Source organism: Bos indicus, chromosome X, assembly GCF_029378745.1.
Source record: "Bos indicus isolate NIAB-ARS_2022 breed Sahiwal x Tharparkar chromosome X, NIAB-ARS_B.indTharparkar_mat_pri_1.0, whole genome shotgun sequence".
In the NCBI taxonomy this organism is placed as follows: Eukaryota; Metazoa; Chordata; class Mammalia; order Artiodactyla; family Bovidae; genus Bos; species Bos indicus.
In genome coordinates, this window is record NC_091789.1 from 39876599 (window position 1) to 39900134 (window position 23536).

At 41.3% G+C, this 23536-nt stretch overlaps 1 long non-coding RNA gene across 1 annotated transcript; it reads left to right on the plus strand.

The window, feature by feature from the left end:
- The first annotated feature begins 13488 nt into the window (after positions 1–13488).
- On the plus strand, positions 13489–22801 carry LOC139181214 (uncharacterized). The gene is made up of 3 exons (XR_011565262.1): positions 13489–13607; positions 18352–18630; positions 22263–22801. It is a non-coding gene; the product is annotated as an uncharacterized lncRNA (long non-coding RNA).
- The last annotated feature ends 735 nt before the right edge of the window (positions 22802–23536 follow it).

Consider the following 23536-nt stretch of genomic DNA (forward strand, 5'->3'; position numbering starts at 1 on the left):
AGGTCATCTGAGTTATATTCACCAATTCCAGTCCATTTTAGTTCCCTACTTCCTAAAATGTCGATGATCATTCTTGCCATCTCCTTTTTGACCACTTCCAGTTTGCCTTTATTCATAGGAACATTCCAGGTTCCTCTGCAATATGGCTCTTTACAGCATTGGACTTTACTTCCAACACCAGTCACATCCATAGCTGGGTATTGGTTTTGCTTTGACTCCATCTCTTCCTCCTTTCTGGAGTTATTTCTCCACTGATCTCCAGTAGCAGATTGGGCACCTACCAACCTGGGGAATTCATCTTTCAGTCGACCCAATTTCCCCCTCAGTCAGTCTCTCCCATCAGGAAGCTTCCATAAGCCTCATATCCTTCTCCATTAGAGGGCAGACAGACTGAAAACCACAGTCACAGAAAACTAGCCAATTTGATCACATGGATTGCAGCCTTGTCTAATTCAATGAAACTATGAGTCATGCTGTGTGCAGCCTCCCAAGACAAATGGGTCATGGTGGAGGGTTATGACAAAATGTGGTCCACTGGAGAAAGGAATGGCAAACCACTTCAGTATTCTTGCCTTGAGAACCCCATTAACAGTATGACCAACTTAGACAGCATATTAAAAAGCAGAGATATTACTTTGCCAGCAAAGGTCCATCTAGTCAGAACTATGGTTTTTCCAGTAGTCATGTATGGATGTGAGAGTTGGACCATAAAGAAGGCTGACTGCCGAAGAATTGATGCTTTTGAACTGTGGTGTTGCAGAAGACTCCTGAGAGCCCCTTGGACTGAGAGAAGATCAAACCTGTCAATCCTCAAGGAAATCAGTCCTGAATATTCATTGGATGGACTGATGCTGAAGCTGAAACTCCAATACTTTGGCCATCTGATGGTGAAGAACTGACTCATTGGAAAAGGCCCTGATGCTGGGAAAGGTTGAAGGCAGGTGAAGAAGGAAACAACACAGGGTGAGATGGTTGGATGACATCAGTGACTCGATGGACGTGAGTTTGAGCAAGCTCTGGGAGTGGGTGATGGACAGCGAGGCCTGGTGTGCTGCAGTCCATGGGGTCACAAAGAGTAGGACATGACTGAGCGAGTGACTAAACTGACTGCCTGACCATGTTCCAGGCATTGTGCTCAAAAATAAGCACAAAATAGGTCATTTCATCCTCACATATACCGCCATTTTCATCATGGTTATCTTTAGCAGTGGGATGATTGCTTTTCTTTTTTTTTTTATTTTCCACACTTGCCTATATTTTCTCTGTCTCTGACAGTCACTGTGGGTTACATTTGTAATAAAAAAAATTAAGAAACATAGTCAGATATTGTTTAGAAAAAATTTTAATTAGTCCCCAAGTGACCTATTTTGCCAGTTTTAGTTAGCCTGTTTAAATCATTTGAGGTTGATGTTTCCTTTGAAAGTGCTGCTAATTAGCACCTTTTCTTGATGCAATTAGAAGCTCCATCATGGTGTCTCTCAGGTTCCTGAGCCTTGGGGCCCAGGCTAACCATTGGGGGGGGGGGGCAAGGTGGCACAGCTCTGCCTGACTTTGTCACTTTGAGCCGCTGCCAAAAAGCAATCCTTTCTAAGTTGCACGCATAATGCTTATCGCACCTGGACAGGTGTTCCTCTAGAGGACAAGTGAGAGTTTGCTTCAGCAGTGTTTCATCACTATCACAGGAGCATCTTTTGCTCTTTTACTTCTTCCAAGTACATGTGTGTACATGCACATGTGTGGGTAAACACAGAAACCACACACCCACACCAGGCCGTGTTCACATGGCCCAGCACATCACAACCCCACCTGGCACAGACACTTCTGGGTGGTTATCAGTCAAGGCCTGCACCTTTTTGAATCAGAGAAGATTTGTTTGGAATAGAGTAAATATATTTGAAACAGATTAGGCATTATCTTTTACAACTAAGGCTAAGTGGTGATAGGGCCTGAGTGTATAAATTCAAGGAAGTTGATGGTTAAATCAGCAAGGATCTCTTTGCCAGATACTGAACGTCTTTCTTGAATTTCTGAGCTTCAAGTCAGTGCAGACACCTAAATCCAGATGTCCTGTAGGACCTGGACCCAGCCAGCCCCAGCTGACCTCACTCTATTTCTACCACTTCCCAATGCTTCCCTCTTCTTCCTTTATTGTTTCAATGACAGTCTTTTCCCACAGCCTCCTACTCTCTCCACTGCCATCTATCTAATCATGTTCAGTCATTAAGTTGTGTCTGACTCTTGGCAACCCCCTGAACTGCAATCCACCAGGCTTCTCTGTCCGTAGAATTCTCCAGGCAAGAATACTGGAGTGGGTTGCCATTTCCTCGCCTAGGAGATCTTCCTGACACAGGGAGCAAATCCACATGTCCTGCATCTCCTGCACTGGCAGGCAGATTCTTTATCACTGAGCCACCTGGGAAGCCCGTTCATCTAATCAATACCCTGAAGTATCCCTAGGCACTCACCCTAGGCTGCCTTTTACCAGTGTGGCATCATCTTTTACCTGATAGATTCTTGTACCCCTGCTCTCTCGGGAACCCCTCCTCTGATGGGAAAGTCAATGGGTTGTTATCACATCACCTAGGATCTCCCTCAACCCCTATAGACCCACACCCTGTCCTGTCCCACCCAAGAAGGTTCTCCTTCCTCCCTGGGTCACCACCCCTGTGCTGCCAGACCCCCATTTAATTGCCTGGAAGTGGTGGAACCCCCTATCTTTGCACCCCTGCCTATCAAAGGCCATTTGTATGTATGTGTGTGCATGCACATGAATACCTGGGTTGGGGCTGTCCTGCCTTCCTTGCATACCCAGCAAGGTCATGGTCAGCAACCCAAGGCTGTCATCCTGTCAGAGATGTTCCATTGTCTTAAGTGTGAACTGGACTGAGACGGTTATTAAAAAGAGGTCCAGAACTAAGAGGCATCTGAGCTGTGCCATAAAATGAAGGGGAGATGAATGGTGACAGTAGGTGAGGCTTCTCAGCAAGGGGACTGCTTGGGCAGAGGAGACTAGTTGGTACCTTAACTTCTCTAAAGTCTTTATTATGGACTTTTCACATCTACATACAAGGAGAGAGGACAGGATTAAAAAAAAAACAAAAAACTACCTATGTTTCACCCAGCTTCAACACTTGTCAACATTTCACTGGATTATTTTGAAAATAAGGAAGGATTTATGGGCAAGAAATAATATTTCTTGAAAAGATAAGAGGCATCTCTCTAAGTTTGTCTAATTAAAGGGGCGTCACAGGGCCCTGAAGCACAGGGCCTGAGTACAGTTGCAATGCAAAGGTTTTCTTGGTTGCTGTCTCTCTCTCTCTTTCACTTCTGTCCTCTGTGCACAGAGATTGAAATTAGTGATCACCTCACCTTCCCTTCGATCAACCTAGAATCATCATCAGGGTTCCTGCAAGGATCTCAGAATGTTATCCCACCCTGCCCCTCCAGGCTCTGACCTTCTTCAGGTCAGAGGGCACAGAAGGAAGCTCAGTTCCTGGGGAATTGGACAGGGCGATGTGAGAGGCCGGGGTACCACACCAGGATGTGGTAGTTCTCAACACCACTGATGCGGTGCCCTGCTTGCCAAGGCCACCTCCATATGTTGTCCCAAGCCATCCTCGTCACAGTCCTAGGAGGTGTGGAATAGTATCACCCCCATTGAATAACAACATGGGCCTCTCTTTCTGCAGAGCATCAATAGCACTGTACTGTCACTGGTCCATCAGCTCTTTTGGCAGAGCCTCTAGTGGATTCTCCCCTGTTACCTCCATCTTCTCTCAGTGACTTGCAGTGGCCTTGGCACAGGCCACAAAGCAAGTAGGACTGGACATGAGGAACAATTACCCACATGGTTCCTGCCCTTCAAGATCTGTCACTCCCACTGAGAAGTGCCCTCTGGTGACTCTGAGGGCCCCTTTGGGGCAGGAGATGGGGTCATCACCTAGGAATGATCAGGGGTGTGGTAGGAGCCATGAACTAAGGAGGGCAGGCAAGGTTGGCAATAATGGATGCTCATGGGGGCTTTGGGAGGGGGTTCAGTGAGGAATGCTTTGGAGGGGGGGTTAAACCGTCAGCAAGTGTATTGTTGACTGAACCTAAAGGCTACAGGCAGGCACTCATTGTGGTGGTTGAGTTGCCTAATGAAGGGTCATCAAGGACCCAAATCCTTTCCCTTCTCATCCTTCTAACAGCATGTGGGTGTTCCTAGGCTTGGTGGTGGGATTAACCACTCCTTTCTATGAAGTAATAGCTTGTAACCATGGTATTAAAATAATTTGCTTTATTTTAGTCTTTTGGCCAGACAAACATTCGATAACACCCTAGAGCCGCCCCATCTAAGAAAACATTAGGGTTTGTTCTATCTCCGACCACAGGAAAGGGCACAGTAAGGTCCAGGCACCTGAAGAACCTCAGAACAGCCCTCAGGAGGAGGCACAGAGCTGCAAGGGGTGCAGTGAGATGACCATATGGGCTCTTGCACGTGGACCTCCGTTCCCTGTCCCCCTGCATGGGACCACCACCTGCTCCGGTCATGTCTCTCCAGGAGTCTCTTGAGGGCACCCTTGACTTCCTTATTCCTCGGACTATAGATCATAGGGTAGAGCATGGGAGTGATGTTGGTGTAGATTAAGGACACAGTTTTGTCCTGTTCTGGGGTGTAGCATGACCTGGGGCGAATGTAGATGAATATTGCACAGCCGTAGTGCAGAAGGGAGACCAGTAGGTGCCCAGCACAGGTGGAGAAGGCTTTGTTCCTGCCCTTAGCCAAGTGGATTCTGAGGATGGCAGTGATAATGAACCCATAGGAGAGCAGGATCAGCAGGAAGGGAATCAACAGGATGAGCAGGCAAACAAGGAAGAACCACTCTCTCCTTTTAAGTCTGATATGTAGTACTTTCATTGCAATTCAGCTTCAAATATTTCACAATGTCTCCTCTATTACTGGCACTTTACCAGTGAGTTATTCAGGAGTGCATTTTAAGGTCCCAAATGTATGTTTGTTTGACTTTATCATTTTAATGTTGCTTCAAATTTAATTGAATAATTGTCAGAGAACGTAGTCTGTATGGTGTTGATTCTTTGAAATTTGTGCAAATATCTTTCATCACATAGTATGTGGTCTATTTTTGTAATTGTCCCCTGTGCAATTAGGAAAAAATCTTTATCTCTAGTGGATGCAGGGTTTTTACATGACTTTCAGATTGTTGTTTAAATCCTCTGTGTCCTTACCAATATTTTGTGTTTGGTCCATTTCTGGTAGAAGTGGGTTAAATGTACTATGATTTGCATTCTTTTTGTGAGTAAAACTGTTTATTTACTTGCCTTTTAAATTAAAAAATTATACAAATGTGATCATATTAAACATTCTGCAGGTTTTTTTTGTAGTTAGTAAAAGTTTACTGTGCACACAGTAAGACAGCTTGCAAAAAGACAGCTTGCAAACCAGAAGCACTCAAAACATGAAACAAGGCTCAGGGGTATATTGTTATAAGGCAACTTATGTAGTGAGGAAATTCTTCACAATGGTTGGTTATAATATTAGGATTTTTAGTTCGGTTCAGTTGCTCAGTCATATCCAGCTCCGCAACCCATGGACTGCAGTATGCCAGTCTTCCCTGTTCGTCACCAACATCCAGAGCTTGCTCAAATTCATCTCCATCGAGTCAGTGATGCCATCCAACCATCTCATCCTCTGTCATCCCCTTCTCCTCCAGCCTTCAATCTTTTCCAGCATCAGGGTCTTTTCTAATGAGCCAGTTCTTCACATCAAGTGGCCAAAGTATTAGAGTTTCAGCTTCAGCATTAGTAATTCCAGTGAATATTCAGGACTGATTTACTTTAGGATTGACTGGTTGGATCTCCTTGCAGTCTAAGGGACTTTCAAGAGTCTTCTCTAACACCATAGTTCAAAACCATCAACTCTTTGGTGCTCAGCTTTCTTTATGGTCCAACTCTCATATCCATACATGACTGCTTGAAAAACCATAGCTTTGACTGGACAGACCTTTGTTGGCAAAGTAATATCTCTGCTTTTTTAATATATTGTCTAGGTTAGTCATAACTTTTTTTCCAAGGAGCAAGCGTCTTTTAATTTCACGGCTGCAGTCACCATCTGCAGTGATTTTGGAGCCCAAGAAAATAAAGTCTTTCACTCTTTCTATTGTTTCCCCATCTATTTGTCATGAAGTGATGGGACTGGATGCCATGATCTTAGTTTTCTGAATGTTGAGCTATAAGCCACCTTTTTCACTCTCTTCTTTCACTTTCATCAAGTGGCTCTTTAGTTCTTCTTTCTGCCATAAGGGTGGTGTTCTCTGCATATCTGAGGTTATTGATATTTCTCCCGGGAATCTTGATTCCAGATTGTGCTTCATCCAGCCCGGCATTTTGCATGATGTACTCTGCATATAAGTTAAATAAGCAAGGTGGTAATATACAGACTTGATGTACACATTTCCCATTTTGGAACCAGTCTGTTGTTCCATGTCCAGTTCTAATTGTTGCTTCGTGACCTGCATACAGATTTCTCAAGAGGTAGGTCAGGTTGTCTGGTAATCCCAAGTCTTTAAGTATTTTCCACAGTTTATTGTAATCCACACAGTCAAAGGCTTTAGCATAGTCAATGAAGCAGATGTAGATTTTTTTTCTGGAATTCTCTTGCATTTTCTATGATCCAGCAAATGTTGGCAATTTGATCTCTGGTTCCTCTGCCTTTTCTAAATCCAGCTTGAACATCTTGAAGTTCTTGGTTCACATACTTTTGAAGCCTCACTTGGAGAATTTTGAGTGTTACTTGGATGGCATGTGAGATGAGTGCAATTGTGCGGTAGTTTGAGCATTCTTTGGCATTGCATTTTTTTGGGATTGGAATGAAAACTGACCTTTTCCAGTCCTGTGGCCACTGCTGAATTTTCTAAATTTGCTGGTATATTGAGTTTAGCACTTTCACAGCATCCAATCTTTTAGGATTGGAAATAATTCAACTGGAATGCCATCACCTCCACTAGCTTAGTTCGTAGTGATGCTTCCTAAGGCCCACTTGACTTCTGACTCCAGAATGTCTGGCTCTAGGTGAGTGATCACACCATCATGGCTATCTGGGTCATGAAGATCTTTTTTGTACAGTTTTTCTGTGTATTCTTGCCACCTCTTCTTAATATCTTCTGCTTCTGTTACATCCATACTGTTCCTGTCCTTTATTGTGCCCATCTTTGCATGTAATGTTCCCTTGGTATCTCTAATTTTCTTGAGGAGATATCTAGTCTTTCCCATTCTATTGTTTTTCACTATTTATTTGCATTGATCAAGGGGAAGGCTCTCTTATCTCTCCTTGCTATTCTTTGGAACTCTGCATTCATATGGGTATATCTTTCTTTTCTCCTTTGCCTTTAGCTTCTCTTTTCTCAGCTATTTGTAAGGCCTCCTCAGACAACCATTTTGCCTTTTTGCATTTCTTTTTCTTGGGGATGGTCTTGATCACTGCCTCCTGTACAGTGTCACAAGCCTCTGGTCACAATTCTTCAGACACTCTGTATATCAAATCGAATCCCTTGAATCTATTTCTCACTTCCACTGTATAATTGTAAGGGATTTGATTTAGGTAATACCTGAATGGTCTATTGGTTTTCCCTATTTTCTTCAATTAAATCTGAAATTGGCAATAAGGATTTCATGATCCAAGCCACAGTCAGTTCCCTGTCTTGTTTTAGCTGACTGTATAGAGCTTCTCCATCTTTGGCTGCAAAGAATATAATCAATCTGATTTTGGTATTGACCATCCGGTGATGTCCATGTGTAGAGTCATCTCTTGTATTGTTGGAAGAGGGTATTTGCTATGACCAGTGTGTTCTCTTGGCAAAACTCTGTTAGCATTTGAAATGCTTCATTTTGTATTTCAAGGCCAAACTTGTCTGTTACCCCAGATATCTCTTGACTTCCTAATTTTGCATTCTGGTCCCCTATGATGAAAAGAACAACTTTTGGGGGGATGTTACTTCTAGAAGCTCTTGCATGTCTTTATAGGACCTTTCAACTTCAGCTTCTTCAGCATTAGAATTTGGGGCATAGAGTAGGATTACTGTGATATTGAATGGTTTGCCTTGGAAATGAACAGAGGTCATTCTTTCACTTTTGAGATTGAACCCAAGTACTGCATTTTTAACTCTTTTGTTGACTATAAAGGCTACTCCATTTCTTAAGGAATTCTTGCCCACAGTAGTAGTATATAATGGTCATCTGAATTAAATTCGCCCATTCCAGTACATTTTAGTTCACTGATTCCTAAAGAGTCAATGTTCACTCTTGCCAGAATTTTCAGTAGTTACAGCATATCAACCATGGGAAAGGGTTTAGGTTTTGCTCATTATTTCCAGAGCTTTAAGCAAGAAATGATCCAAGTCAGAGTAGTCTCCCCCAAATGACCTATATTAAACTTTACTTCAATGACTAAACTGGTTTTGTCTGTTCAGGGATTTTTGAGGCTGGGATCCTTTCGTTGTTGTTTAATTGAAATAGAATTAACTTACAATGCTGCATTCATTTCAAGAGTATAACACAGTGATTCAGATAGATAAATAGATTCTTTTTCAGATTCTTTTCTAATATAGGTTTTTACAAGATATAGAGTGGAATTCCCTATGCTATACAGTAGGTCCTTGTTGTCTGTTGTACATATGGTAGTGCGTATGTATCCCAAACTTCTACTTTATAACCTTCATCCCCTTTGGTAACTCTAGGTTTGTTTTCTATCTCTATGAGTCTGTTTCTGTCTTGTAAATAAGTTCATTTGCACCATATTTTGGATTCCACATATAAGTGATATCATATCATATTTGTCTTTCTTACAGTGCAGATTTTTAGCTTCTTTTTTTCTTTTGGCAGCTTCCTGCCACACTGCCCCACCCACTTCCTTTCCACCTCCTCATCACCCCTCCCACTCCACCCACAGGTGACTTATGTCAACAACTCAGTTCATGTCCTTTAATATAACCAAATACAGACAATCTGTCTATGTACACTTATATATATATATAGAAAAAATTTTCCCATTTGTGTTTCACAAAGTTGGGCTCACATTATACACATTTTGGGCCGCCTCTTATTCCTCACTTAGTAACCAACATCCATCTTTCCCAATTAATTGTCATAACTCTGGATCATTCTTTTTAATGCCCACATAATAATTGCAGGTGTTGATTGAACTGTTTCCCTCTGTTGGCTATTCACCTTATTTCCAGTTTTTTTCACCACTATGAGAAAAGTAGCAATAAACATTCTTTTCACATATAGACCAGATGTGCAGATTAATTGCCAACATTTAAAAGACCAGCAACTCTTAATGTTGATGGGGATGTATTCTGGGAAACGTATTCTGGTCTATTTCAGGTGGAAATGGAAGGGACACAGCCTTTTTGGAAACCAGTTGGGCAATATTTTTTTTTTTTCCTTTCTGGGAATCATTACCAGAGAATAAGAATAGCCTCTCTGCTAAGTCAGCACTGATGCACAGCAGAGGGATAAAGAGAGTCAAAGAGCTGTGAACATATAGTTAATGGCAGTTAACAGCCAGAGAAGGACAGAGAAATAAGCCTGGCATGGTGCAGTCTATGCGGTCATGAAGAGTCAGACACAACTTGGTGACTGAATAAGAGCCAGAGAACCTGGTTGGGAGAGGGCAGTGGGGGAGAGGGGCCTTTCCTACAAAGCTCAGGTCAGGGATTTATTGAGAAAATCTGACACTCTGAAATATGAGATTGTTCTACATGGGGGGATGTCCCTGAGGCTGTTGCCTCTGCAGAACCCCCTGGGCTCTCTGAATGGCAGGGGGTCCTTCATTTACCCAGCAGAGCTAGGGAAGACACAGAGGAGAAGCCATGTGAAGGTGCAGAGATTGGAGTCATGAAGCCACAAGCCAAAGAACACCTTGGTTGGAAGGTGGAAGCTGTAAAACAAGGAAGGATCCTCCCCTACAGTCCCTGGAAGGAGCCCAACCCTGCCAACACTCTGAGTTTGGACTTCTGGCTCCCAGAATACCAAGAGGATAAATTTCTGTTGTTTTAAACCACTCAGTTTGTGGTAATGTGTTCTGCTTAGTTGCTCAATTGTGTCCAACTCTTTGTGACCCCATGGACTGTAGCCTGCCAGGCTTTTCTGTCCATGGGGATTCTCCAGGCAAGAATTCTGGAGTGGATTTCCATGCCCTCCTCCCAACCCAGGGATTGAACCCAGGTCTCCCACATTGCAGGCAGATTCTTTATCATTTGATTCTTCCCCCACCAGGGAAGTGTTGAGGTCCTTTAATGGACCGGAATCTGGTGGTCTGGAGTTGACGATAAGAAAGTAAAGGAGAGAAAGAGGCTGATATTCCTTGGTTTATGCAGAAAGCCAATAAAGCCCCTTGCACGGGGCTTGCTCTGTTCACGGAGGCCTCAGGCGCCCTCTCGATGGGGTGAAGGTGCAGAGTGCCTTCTTGAGAGGGTCTTAGAAGCCCGGGCAGGAAAGTGAACTCAGAGGGCCTCTGTACTCCAAAGAAATAGCCTGAGAGAGAGAGAGAGAGAGAAAGAAAGAGAAAGAACGACACAGGGATCAGAGCTCTGATGGAGCAAAGGTGTTTTATTCAACATGGTGTAGGTATTTATACTGTCTTACAAGATAGCTATTTTCAGCAGAGATAAAATCAAAACTTACAAGTTATCAAGAAAACATGAGGTCATCCATATGAAAGAGAGAGTTGTAAATAACCACTCTTACCATATGGTTTATAAAAAGAAGAGGGTACTTATCACCGTATAGAAAAACTAATGAAGGAAATGCCTGGATTCCTCAGTCCCGGGAGAGGCTTGCCTTTCCTTAAGGAACAGAGAATTCCTGACAGATCCAAAACAGCACACAGGAAGCCTCCTGTTAAATGCTTCCTGACAATTCCCCCTATTTTATTATATTTGTAAAAAAGGTCTTGACCAAATGAGTTTGGTTAGAATTAACCAACCTTATAGGAAGGCGACGGTAAACAACAAATATAATTGTCAAGACAATCACCAAAGTTACAGTTCCAGACCTGATACTGTGGGTAATACTTTGAAACCATCCTCGTGGGTCTAGCGCAGATAATTTGTCCAGCTAAAGTTTCCAAATTAGGGGAAGAGGGCAGATTTTTAGAAAAAGTTTTAAAGATTTTCTTTTTCAGTAATTGTACATTCAGAGAGGCATTATCATGTAAATGAAATTTGATTTGTTCCCAGTTGTAGGCACTATGATTGAATTGAACAGGAGTAACACAAAATTGAGTAGCTTAAAGAAATACAGGAGTTAAGGCAAGTATATAGTTTGCAATAATACAAGTTACAGAACATAAAAGTCTAATTAAATTGTAAATTTTCTATGGCTATAACAAAAGGAAGTGGGACACAGGCCTGTATAAAGTATGACTGATTATAGCAAAAGTAATAGTTACTATGACCACGAGTGGTCCCTATGAAATGTCCAGTCCAAATCCCAAGTTCTTCCATGCTCTTGTGCTCACAGCAAGTTTCCAAATGTCCCATTGTTCAGGTCCACTCTATTTATCAAGGACGATCCTAGGACGAGGTGGGGCTAATCCACCGTCAATCCACTCAAGAAGTCCTTTGTCATAATAATGTTCCATCGTAGTGTCAATGACCTTCCATATCACACACAGTGTTGTTAATATCCTCTGAGCAGTCAGATAACCACATACCATGGGGTCCCCAATCAACAATTGTATGATTAGCCACAAACATTGATTTTTCTTGATTTGGTTTGACATTTGTCCCAATGAATGGGAGTATAAGTAAAGTTTTTATAAGTAAACCCTTTGCATAATGTTCTTTGTTCTTTCCCTAACTCTTTCCCTAAAGTCTCAGTAGTATAAACATGGTTTACAGACAAAGAAAGGGCAGTAAATAATCCAATCAATGTCTGAAAGTCTTCTTTTGGAGGCAGGACGAAAGCCCAAGTTTGTCGGCTGACGTTTATGCACAATTCTGCTGGGCCCATGCACAAGGGAAGGACTTCATAGCCTAAAGAAATGTTAATTAGTTTTCTTTCCTGCCCAGGGTGTGAGGGCCCTTTCATGTACTAGGGAGAAGGCATACATATAGAGTCATTAGTTGAAACGATTGGTCCTCTCTCTGTCCATTCAACCACCTGTAATAGAGGGGGGTTGGGTATTAGTCCAAACTCGAGCAGGGGGAGGTACAGGCCAAAAGACTGAGCATTTCCAGGAGAATGTATTCAGGACTCGGAAGCAATCCCTGTTGAGAGACCAAATTTTCAGCTTGATTAGTAAGGGTTTTTATTTGTCCCCAAGTGGGGAGATCATCAGGGTGATGCTGCCAAGGGCTGTGCTTTCTGGAGATCTTTAGAGCAGACATAGCCCATATTGGAATTTCTTCTTCCTGGGGTTCTTGTTTCATCTCCATTTTGAATGCTGGGGGCCCCCTTGGGTCGAATCTTAAGAAGAGGTTAAAAAATTTAAAACAAATAAAGCTGTATTAACAATAGTTATAGGTTTAGAAATATGCTGGAATCTAGTAAAGTCTGCTTCAGATAAGGAAGACAGTAGTGTACCTGTGTATTCCCCCTTTTTAAATTTTTTTATTTGTAACTTTAGTGTGTGATGTGTTTGTTTGACTATGTCTTGTGTCTGGATTATAAGGAATACCTGTAATATGTATAATTGGAAAATATTGTAGAAATTGTTTAAAGTGTCTAGAAATATAGGCAGGGTATAACATGTTGTGTAGCTTCACCATGAAGAGGTGTGGCCCAGATAAAAGAGGAATTTGTGTCTATACAGATGTGTAGGAAAGAAAATGGAGAAAGTTCAGGGCAATGAGTTACATCCATTTGTCATAGTTCGTTAGATTGTAAACCATGAGGATTAATACCTTGTGTGATGGGTAGAGGTCTACAAGTACAGCAATTATTAATAATTTCTTTAGACTGGGGTATGGGATTTTCTATAGCTGCTGTAGGGAGCCAGCATTGTTATGCAACAGAGCATGCTGTTCCTCTGGAGTAGCAAAGGAAACCGGTTTATCAGCTTGTTCATTATCATAAGTCATGGGGCCCGGAAGACAAGAAAGTGTTCGAATATGTATAATATGAATGGGAGAATTGTGGTTGTTGGGAAGTGCAGTGCAAAATAGCCTTGAAGGAGAAGGTCCTTGGGAAAATGGCAGAGGGCCAGAAGTACTCAGGCTTTGCATACTGATAGCTGAAAAACATCTCATGCCTTTAGCTATGCTCAGCGCCAAGATTTAATAATTAAATATTAAAGATGTTGCTTGAGAAAATGGGTCATGGGATAAACACATGGGTCATTTAAAACGCGCTGTCCTTGAAATATCTTTTACTGATTATGTCTTAACCCCGTACGCTCTGCTGGCTGTATACTCTAAGCTCTTTGTTCCTGCTTCTATGAAAAGGCTCGACCGCAGAAATAAACTTGTCAGTCCTTGCAAAAGACTGTCCGAGTGTTGTTCTTTCAGGTTCGTCATTTCCAAGTCACGGGGAGAAAAATCCCTGACAGGTGGCGCCTGAACAGGGACTTGAAAGGAAGGCTGAACAGATGGGACAACATAGCAGTAAGATTCCTTTCATTTCTATAATGCATCATTTTTTGAAACAAAACGGTGTTAATGTTTCAAGATATCAGTTGAACGACTGCTATCATATACTATTGGAACATAATCCATGGTTCCTGGAGGAGGGGACGCTTGATCTTGATGTATGGAAAAGGGTTAAGAATAATGTTTTGTGAGCATATCGGCAAAGAGTCTGCATTCCTCCTCAATGGTGGGTTACCTGGTCACTCATACGGGCTGTCATAGAACGAATTGAAGGACATAATGTTGATTTGGAGGTAGAGACTGTTTGGTCTTTGCATGAATATGAGCTTGATGAACAAGACATGCAAGGTGCTTTGAAATGCAAAAATGTCACGCTCAATCAAACACAAACCCTGGAAAAACAACTTGAGGATGTATCTATTAAGGATGTGTCAAAACCGAAACCACTTAAGGCGGAAGTCATTTCGTTCGGCAGGCAGCCCAAATCTGAGGTTTTTCCTTCTGCTCCGTCTGTAACTGCAGTTGTTAACCTTGCTCGTACTAACCGCTTCACTCCTCCTTGGGAGATGCCTGCTTGTGCTTTCGCTTTCCCAATAAATTTGATCAACCCGCCCAGGGTCAAAATACTTGGGTCGGTATAGATTTTGGTATGTTGTCTAGCTTTATGAAAGCATGTACTCTGTATGGACCTACTTCTCCTTACTGTGTAGAATTTCTCAGAGGATGGGCTGACCATTGGATGCCATATGATTTTTTTCAAGTAGCAAGGATGGTTTTAAATCCTCAACAATTACTGCAGTGGCAAATGTGGGTTGGTGATGAGGCCCAACAAATGATGATTGACCAGCAATCTCGTGGTAACCCCACCAATTTAACTTATGATATATTTACTGGAATGGGGACCATGGCTGATATAACTGTGCAATTAGCTAATATTACCCCTCAGATGTTGCATTTCATTAAAGAAACTTCCTGCAGGGCGTGGGCAAAGGTTGATAGCGCTAACTCTGATGGTTCATTTGTTAAGATTATTCAAGGGCATGAGGAGGAATATTTTCAATTTATAGGAAAATTAAAGGATGCAGTTGAAAAATCTATTAAGGATGTGACTTTACAAAATACTATTTTAAAACAACTTGCTTTTGAAAATGCTAATGAGGAATGTGGATCTGTGCTTAGACCAATTCGAGAGACTGGCTCTCTTATGGAGTATTTGAAAGCTTGTAGGGATATCAGATCTATGTCCCATAGAGCAAAATTGGCGGCATTAGAAACCTTTAATGTACAGAAAGCTGCTAATGCCAAATGTTTTAACTGTGGGAAGGCCAGCCATATGAAAAAACAATGCCTTCTGCCAATACAGGCTGGAAAAAATAATGCTACTTCTAATAAGAGACCCCCAGGAGTATGTCCAAGATGTAAAAAGGGGTTCCATTGGCTGAATGAATGTCATTCCAAATTTGATAAGGATGGAAACACATTGACTCCCAGTGCACAACAAAAACAACAGGGAAACTAATAAAGGGGCTTTCCTCTAGCCCCGCTACAAAAGGAGGACCCAGCGTTATGACGCTACAAGCAGCTACATCTAAAAGTGCTTGCATTGATATACCTAGTCCTTATGACATGGAATTAATAGAATTATACAACACTCACAAAATTCTCACTGGATATATTGGCCTGATTCCATCTGGGATGGTGGGACTGATTTTGGGACGTAGTAGCTGCACAATGAAAGGTTTAGTGATATTGACCAGTGTTGTGGACGAAGATTATGAAGGGGAAATACATGTTATGGTAAATGTTGTGAAAATGGGAAATGTATACTTACAAAAGGGGGAACGTTTTGCACAATTATTACTTTTACCAGATGTCAAACCAATGAAGGCATCTGATAAAGTTTGGCAGGGAGGCTTTGGTAGTACCAACCTTACTGCTGCACTATCCACCTTATTAAAGGAACATCAGAAACCCATGCTCACTTTATGCATATGGGGAAAAAATTTCACAGGCATGCTAGATACCGGAGCTGACATTTCAATCATTAGAGCTGAAGAATGGCCCCTTGATTGGGGTAAGGTTGTGGCTCCTTATAGACTACTAGGAGTGGGTGAAGCTGATACCACACAAACTTTTGTCAGTGCATCCTATTTACAAGTGTATGGCCCTGATCAAATTGTAGCTTATATCAAACCATATATTACCAATATCCCTATCAATTTATGGGGACGGGATTTTCTTGAACAAACGAAAGCCACAATTTCTTTAAATGAACCTTTTTAGTGCGGGCCATTGAGTTAGCACCGCTGCCTCTCGATTGGGAATCTGATACCCCAGTATGGACACCTCAATGGCCCCTAACTAAAGAAAAATTGGCAGCTCTTACACAATTAGTAAATGAACAATTACAAAAAGCTCATATAGAACCTTCATTTTCCCTGTGGAATTCCCCTGTTTTTGTAATAAAAAAGAAATCAGGAAAATGGCAAATGTTGATAGATTTAAGAAATGTTAATAATACCATGATACCTATGGGGCCCTTACAACCCAGATTGCCCTCCCCTTCTATGGTACCAAAATGATGGTCTGTAACTATTATTGACTTACAAGACTGCTTGTTTACTATACCTCTGCACCCTAAAGATAGAAAACGTTTTGCCTTTTCGGTTCCTTCTATAAATCACATGGCTCCTGTTAAAAGATTTCAGTGGAAGGTTCTACCTCAGGGAATGATGAACTCTCCTACCATTTGCCAATATCTCATATCTGTTTTATTACAACCCATTAGAGATAAGTATCCTACTGCTTACATAATTCATTACATGGATGATATACTTCTCTCCATGGAATCTGAACTCTGTTTACAATAGTTATATAATGAAGTTACTACTACTTTTCAAAATCATGACCTGCTTGTTGCGCCAGATAAAATTCAATTGAAAGCACCCTTCAATTATTTAGAACATGTTATGGAAGAATCTAAAATTAAACCTCAAAAAACTCAAATTTCTGTGCAGTCTCTACGCACGCTGAATGATTTTCAAAAATTGCTAGGAGATATTAATTGGCTGCGGCCATCTGTCGGCATCCCCACCTATGCCTTACAAAATCTATTTAAAATTTTAGAGGGATCCCCTGACCCTAATAGCCCTAGGCAGCTAACAAAAGAGGCCAAAGAAGAACTGGCCTTAGTGGAGAAACGCATTCAACAATCTTTCTCAACTCAGCTAGATCATGATCAACTGGTTTCTTTATATATATTCTCCACTGAACATTCACCCACTGCAATTATAGCTCAGCATAGCCCAATAGAATGGGTATATTTACACACTAAACAGTCTAAAAAAATTGTATTGTATATTGAGAAAATAGGGCAATTAATCATGTCAGGGAGAAGCCATGTACAAACTTTGACTGGATTTGATCCATATGCAATACACGTCCCCTTGACAAAAAAGGAATTGCAAATTGCCTTACACTATAACCTGACCATGCAAATAGCATTAAGTGATTTTCAAAATGTTATCTCATTTCATTTGCTGAAAGGAAAATTATGGGACTTTCTACAATGTACTAAATTCATTATAACTAATATCATTGCATCCCAGCCTATTTCCAATGCCCCCACCTATTTCATTGATGGCAACAAGAAAGGCGTAGCAGGGATTGTCGGCCCTGATATCAAAAAGAAATTACCCACTACCTATTCTTCAGTACAAGGAGTTGAATTGTATGCTTTATATGCTCTTTTGTCTCTTCAACCATTATCCTTCAACGTATATACTGATTCCAAATACCTTACTTCCCTTTTTTCCCGATTTTGTTACCACCTTTTTATACAACCTAGATGAAGAATTATATACTCTTTTTTCACAGACTCAAGCCCTAATTCGCTCACGTTTGGAACCTTTCTTCACTGTACATATATGTGTTCATTCAGGTTTACCTGGCCCCCTGGTTGCAGGAAATGATACCGTTGACAGGCTCATAGCTCCCGTCTTTACATCTGCCAGGGACAAACATGCTGATCTTCATACCAATGCTAACAGATTGCACTCTAAATACCATATTCCTCTCACTGAAGCAAGCCGTATTATTAAAACCTGTGATGTCTGCGCCCCTCTGCACTTACGAACTATGATTTCAGGAGTTAACCCCCGGGGGCAACAGCCTAATTCCCTTTGGCAGTCTGATTTCACTCACTGCTCCCTAGGAAAGTTTCCTTTGCTTTTTGTCTCAGTAGATACATTTTCAGGCTTTATCCGGGCAGTACCTGTCTCTTCAGAATCCAGCAAACATGCCATTTCTGCACTCTTACTTACCTTCCCCATTATGAGGATTCCTTCAGTCTTGAAAACAGACAATGGACCTGCATTTACCTCACACTCGTTTCATTCATTTTTATCAGAATGGAACATAACACACATTACAGGAATACCCTATAATCCCCAGGGTCAAGCCATTATTGAAAGAGCCCACTGCACCCTAAAAACTCACTTATTAAAACAGAAAGGGGGAATTTGGAAGAGGAGATACACTTCTTATCCTATGAACCCTCAATTATTACTATCTTTAACTCTTTATCCCCTAAATTTAAACTTAACAAAAAATAATTCTGACACTTGTGCAGATAGACATTTTGCAGAAGACAAAAACAGCAAATTAGAAATCAATACACCAATATGGTATAAGCAATTTAATCAGTGGCTGCCAGGAATCTTACAACTCCTAGGCAAGTGTTATGGTCTTGTCATTGCAGATGGAGAGGAAATCTGGGTTCCCTTTCGCCATGTCCATTACTGAGAAGGACCCCAAGATCGGACTCCTTCGGCAAGTGATGAAGCTGATGCGAAGGGTCTCATCAATGACCTTGGAGGAGCCAATGAGGAAACGCCATTGTCTGAATCCTTACTCGACATGGGCTCAAGTGAAAAACATGACTCGTCAGGCTGAGCAGACACTGAAGAACACTGGAACTCCTTTGACTCCAGATAAGCTGCTTCTGGCAATGTTAGCTGTTCTTTCCTGTTTCTCTGGGGTAAGTGCAGAATATGTTTATTGGGCATACATATCCAACCCACCACTTCTCTCCATAGTGGATTGGGTAGATAAAGCCCCTATGATCTTTACCAATGATAGCATGCATTTTCCAAGTCCCTGGTCCACAAAGCGACCAATCCATGAAGAAGATGAGGGAAAGCCAATCAACATTTACATTGGATTCAAAACCTTGCCTATCTGTTTCGGATATCACCCCCTTTGCATGACTATCTTCCCACAGTGGTGAGCATACTCTGCCAACAATGGGACTGCTTTGCATCTGGGAATGTTCGCTATGGCATCTTTCTTACTTAATGGCTCCAAGTGACATTATCCAGGCCAGATAGCCAACTATTCGAACTTGCTTTTTCAACCAGAGGAACCTTCATGTCACACTGTATCTTGGAGAAGAAAACAGGAGATACAACCGTTACATTGGTCTGACTGTCGAGGCCAATTTGGGAAAGTTTCTATAATTCAGAAAAATCATACCAATCATAGATTTAAATTTGTTGACTGGGGACCTCACGGGTTGTTTGTAAACTGTTCTGAAGAGCAGGAGGAACATCATAACTGCTCCTGGTTTAATAGATCAAGCATTGGAGGCTTTCACAAATCTAATACAAGTTTCTGGACTCATAAGGACATATTGCTGAATTGGTATAATGGGGGCTTATCACCCCCACGAACCAGGATCATCGTCCCCATTGTGGGGCCAGGGCAATGGCACATTTGGAAAATTCCAGCAGCCTTAGAGCAATTCACTAGTGTTTATGGGACTGTGGGTGTGTTTCGTCCTTCTAATTATACCTTACTATACAATCAGATCAGATCAGATCAGTCGCTCAGTCGTGTCCGACTCTTTGAGACCCCATGAATGGCAGCACGCCAGGCCTCTCTGTCCATCACCAACTCCCAGAGTTCACTCAGACTCACGTCCATCGAGTCAGTGATGCCATCCAGCCATCTCATCCTCTGTTGTCCCCTTCTCCTCCTGCCCCCAATGAGTCTTTTCCCAGCATCAGAGTCTTTTCCAATGAGTCAACTCTTCACATGAGGTGGCCAAAGTACTGGAGTTTCAGCTTTAGCATCATTCCTTCCAAAGAAATCCCAGGGCTGATCTCCTTCAGAATGGACTGATTGGATCTCCTTGCAGTCCAAGGGACTCTCAAGAGTCTTCTCCAACACCACAGTTCAAAAGCATCAATTCTTCGGCGCTCAGCCTTCTTCACAGTCCAACTCTCACATCCATACATGACCACAGGAAAAACTATAGCCTTGACTAGATGAACCTTTGTTGGCAAAGTAATGTCTCTGCTTTTGAATATGCTATCTAGGTTGGTCATAACTTTCCTTCCAAGGAGTAAGCGTCTTTTAATTTCATGGCTGCAGTCACCATCTGTAGTGATTTTGGAGCCCAGAAAAATAAAGTCTGACACTGTTTCCACTGTTTCCCCATCTATTTCCCATGAAGTGGTGGGACCAGATGCCATGATCTTCGTTTTCTAAATGTTGAGCTTTAAGCCAACTTTTTCACTCTCCACTTTCACTTTCATCAAGAGGCTTTTTAGTTCCTCTTCACTTTCTGCCATAAGGGTGGTGTCATCTGCATATCTGAGGTTATTGATATTTCTCCCGGCAATCTTGATTCCAGCTTGTGCTTCTTCCAGTCCAGCGTTTCTCATGATGTACTCTGCATATAAGTTAAATAAACAGGGTGACAATATACAGCCTTGATGTACTCCTTTTCCTATTTGGAACCCATCTGTTGTTCCATGTCCAGTTCTAACTGTTGCTTCCTGACCTGCATACAAATTTCTCAAGAGGCAGATCAGGTGGTCTGGTATTCCCATCTCTTTCAGAATTTTCCACAGTTTATTGTGATCCACACAGTCAAAGGCTTTGGCATAGTCAATAAAGCAGAAATAGATGTTTTTCTGGAACTGTCTTGCTTTTTCTATGATCCAGCGGATGTTGGCAATTTGATGTCTGGTTCCTCTGCCTTTTCTAAAACCAACTTGAACATCAGGAAGTTCACGGTTCACATATTGCTGCATCCTGGCTTGGCAAATTTTGAGCATTACTTTACTAGCGTGTGAGATGAGTGCAATTGTGCAGTAGTTTGAGCATTCTTTGGCATTGCCTTTCTTTGGGATTGGAATGAAAACTGACCTTTTCCAGTCCTGTGGCCACTGCTGAGTTTTCCAAATTTTCTGGCATATTGAGTGCAGCATTTTCACAGCATCATCTTTCAGGATTTGGAATAGCTCAACTGGAATTCCATCACCTCCACTAGCTTTGTTCATAGTGATGCTTTCTAAGGCCCACTGGACTTTACATTCCAGGATGTCTGGCTCTAGGTCAGTGGTCACACCATCGTGATTATCTGGGTTATGAAGATCTTTTTTGTACAGTTCTTCTCTGTAGTCTTGCCATCTCTTCTTTATATCTTCTACTTCTGTTAGGTCCATACCATTTCTGTCCTTTATTGAGCTCATCTTTGCATGAAATGTTCCTTTGGTATCTCTGATTTTCTTGAAGAGATCCCTAGTCTTTCCCATTCTGTTGTTTTCCTCTATTTCTTTGCATTGATCACTGAAGAAGGCTTTCTTATTTCTTCTTGCTATTCTTTGGAACTCTGCATTCAGATGTTTATATCTTTCCTTGAAAAGTGAAACTTCTCTTCTTTTCACAGCTATTTGTAAGGCCTCCCCAGACAGCCAGTTTGCTTTTTTGCATTTCTTTTCTATGGGAATGGTCTTGATCCCTGTCTCCTGTACAATGTCACGAACCTCATTCCATAGTTCATCCTATACAATAGTACTGGCTATATTCAATCGTGTGTTCACCTTCCGTACTTGTTTATTGTAGGGCATTTTGATATTGACTTATTGGCCAAGATTGTCAATTGTACTGCATGTGCATTGTATCACACCATTTCATATCACAATGCTAGAATTGCACTAGTTAAACAAAGATCTGAGTTATGGCTTACTGTAAACTTAACTGAACCTTGGACTGATTCTGTCTTTCTGTTTGTATTGTTGAAAACTGGACTTAGGCGATCTAAGGACATCATTGGGTGGATTATTGCAGGCATCCTAAGCCTTATTTCCATTGTGACTGTAGGAACTTTGTCTGGTATGGCTCTACATAACTCTATACAAAATCATGATTTTATCACTGCATGGCACAAAGACGCTCATGATCTTTGGACTCGACAAGCCCAAATAGACCAGCAATTACAAACACAAATTAATGAGTTACAAACTGTGATAATCCACTTAGGAGATCAAGTGCAGCAACTGACTTTCCAAACACGTATACGTTGTCACTGGAATTTTACTTCTTTTTGTCTGACTAATATGCCCAACAATAGCACTGAGTATCCTTGGGATAAAGTTAAAGCACATTTGCAGGATCTCACAGATAACTCAAGTTTAGACATCAATCTGTTGAAACAACAAATTGCTAATTTTCAAGTTAAGGTACCCAAGGAATTGTACAGCACTCAATTTTACGATACTTTAACTAAAGCCCTATCGTCTCTAGACCCTAGAACTTGGTTTTCAGGAAGCAACATTGTTATATATGTATTAATCACCCTGCTTTTTCTGTCATTGTTTATAGGATACAGATATCTCTACTCAAGACTCAGTGCCTTTCACAACGGAGTCCAACTAGCAGCTACTGTGCTTAAATTAAAAACAAAAGGAAGATATGTTGGGAAGCGCAGTGCAAAGTAGCCTTGAAGGAGAAGGTCCTTGGGAAAATGGCAGAGGGCCAGAAGTACTCAGGCTTTGCATACTGATAGCTGAAAAACATCTCATGCCTTTAGCTATGCTCAGCGCCAAGATTTAATAATTAAATATTAAAGATGTTGCTTGAGAAAATTGGTCATGGGATAAACACATGGGTCATTTAAAACGCGCTGTCCTTGAAATATCTTTTACTGATTATGTCTTAACCCCGTATGTGCTCTGCTGGCCGTATACTCTAAGCTCTTTGTTCCTGCTTCTATAAAAAGGCTCGACCACAGAAATAAACTTGTCAGTCCTTGCAAGAGACTGTCCAAGTGTTGTTCTTTCAGATTCATTGTTTCCAAGTCCCTGGGAGAAAATCCCCCACAGTGGTTTTTAACAAGATTGTAGTTTGAAAAAGAGTTGTTGAATAATAGGTTGATTGGAGTATATGGTGGAGGTTTCTATATTTTTTTAATACAAAAACAGAATATATGAGTCAGAGACTATATTAATGGGGTAAGGATGTAGGCAAATAACTTAAATAAGAGCATATAATTCTTTTTGTTGAGCATAATGAAATTTAGTATAAAAGACTTTATATTCCTTAAGAGACCAGAATGAAGCTTTGGCGTTTTTAGTCCCATCTGTATAAAAAAACCTCAGCCTGTGGTATAGGCTGTGAGCTGATAATGTGAGAAATAATGAATTCAGTATTTCTGAAGAACTTTCACAGCTTACCAGACGGATAATGAAAAGAAATTTCTCCAAAATATTGTAGAAAAGCTATTTGGAAATCAGTAGAAGTTTGTAAAGCATTCTCAAATTGAGATTTATTGATAGGTATTACAATTTTATGAGGATCGGAGCCAATTAGAGTTTTAGTCCTATTTCTTCCATTGATAATAATTAGAGCAATTAAATCAAGGTAGGGTGTAAGTGACTTTATTCCCCTAAAACGGGTATAGATCCGTTCTACTGGGTGTTCTTGTTGGGCAAGAAGTCCTGTGGGAGAATGAGGAGAGGGCAGTATAAACAATTCTAGAGGTAAATCTATTTTGATGTGAGTAAAAAATTGTTTTTGTAATTTATTTTGAACCAAACAGAGTTCCTCTCGTACCTCTTGAGAAAGTGAACGAGGGCTATTTAAATCAGGATCTCCTT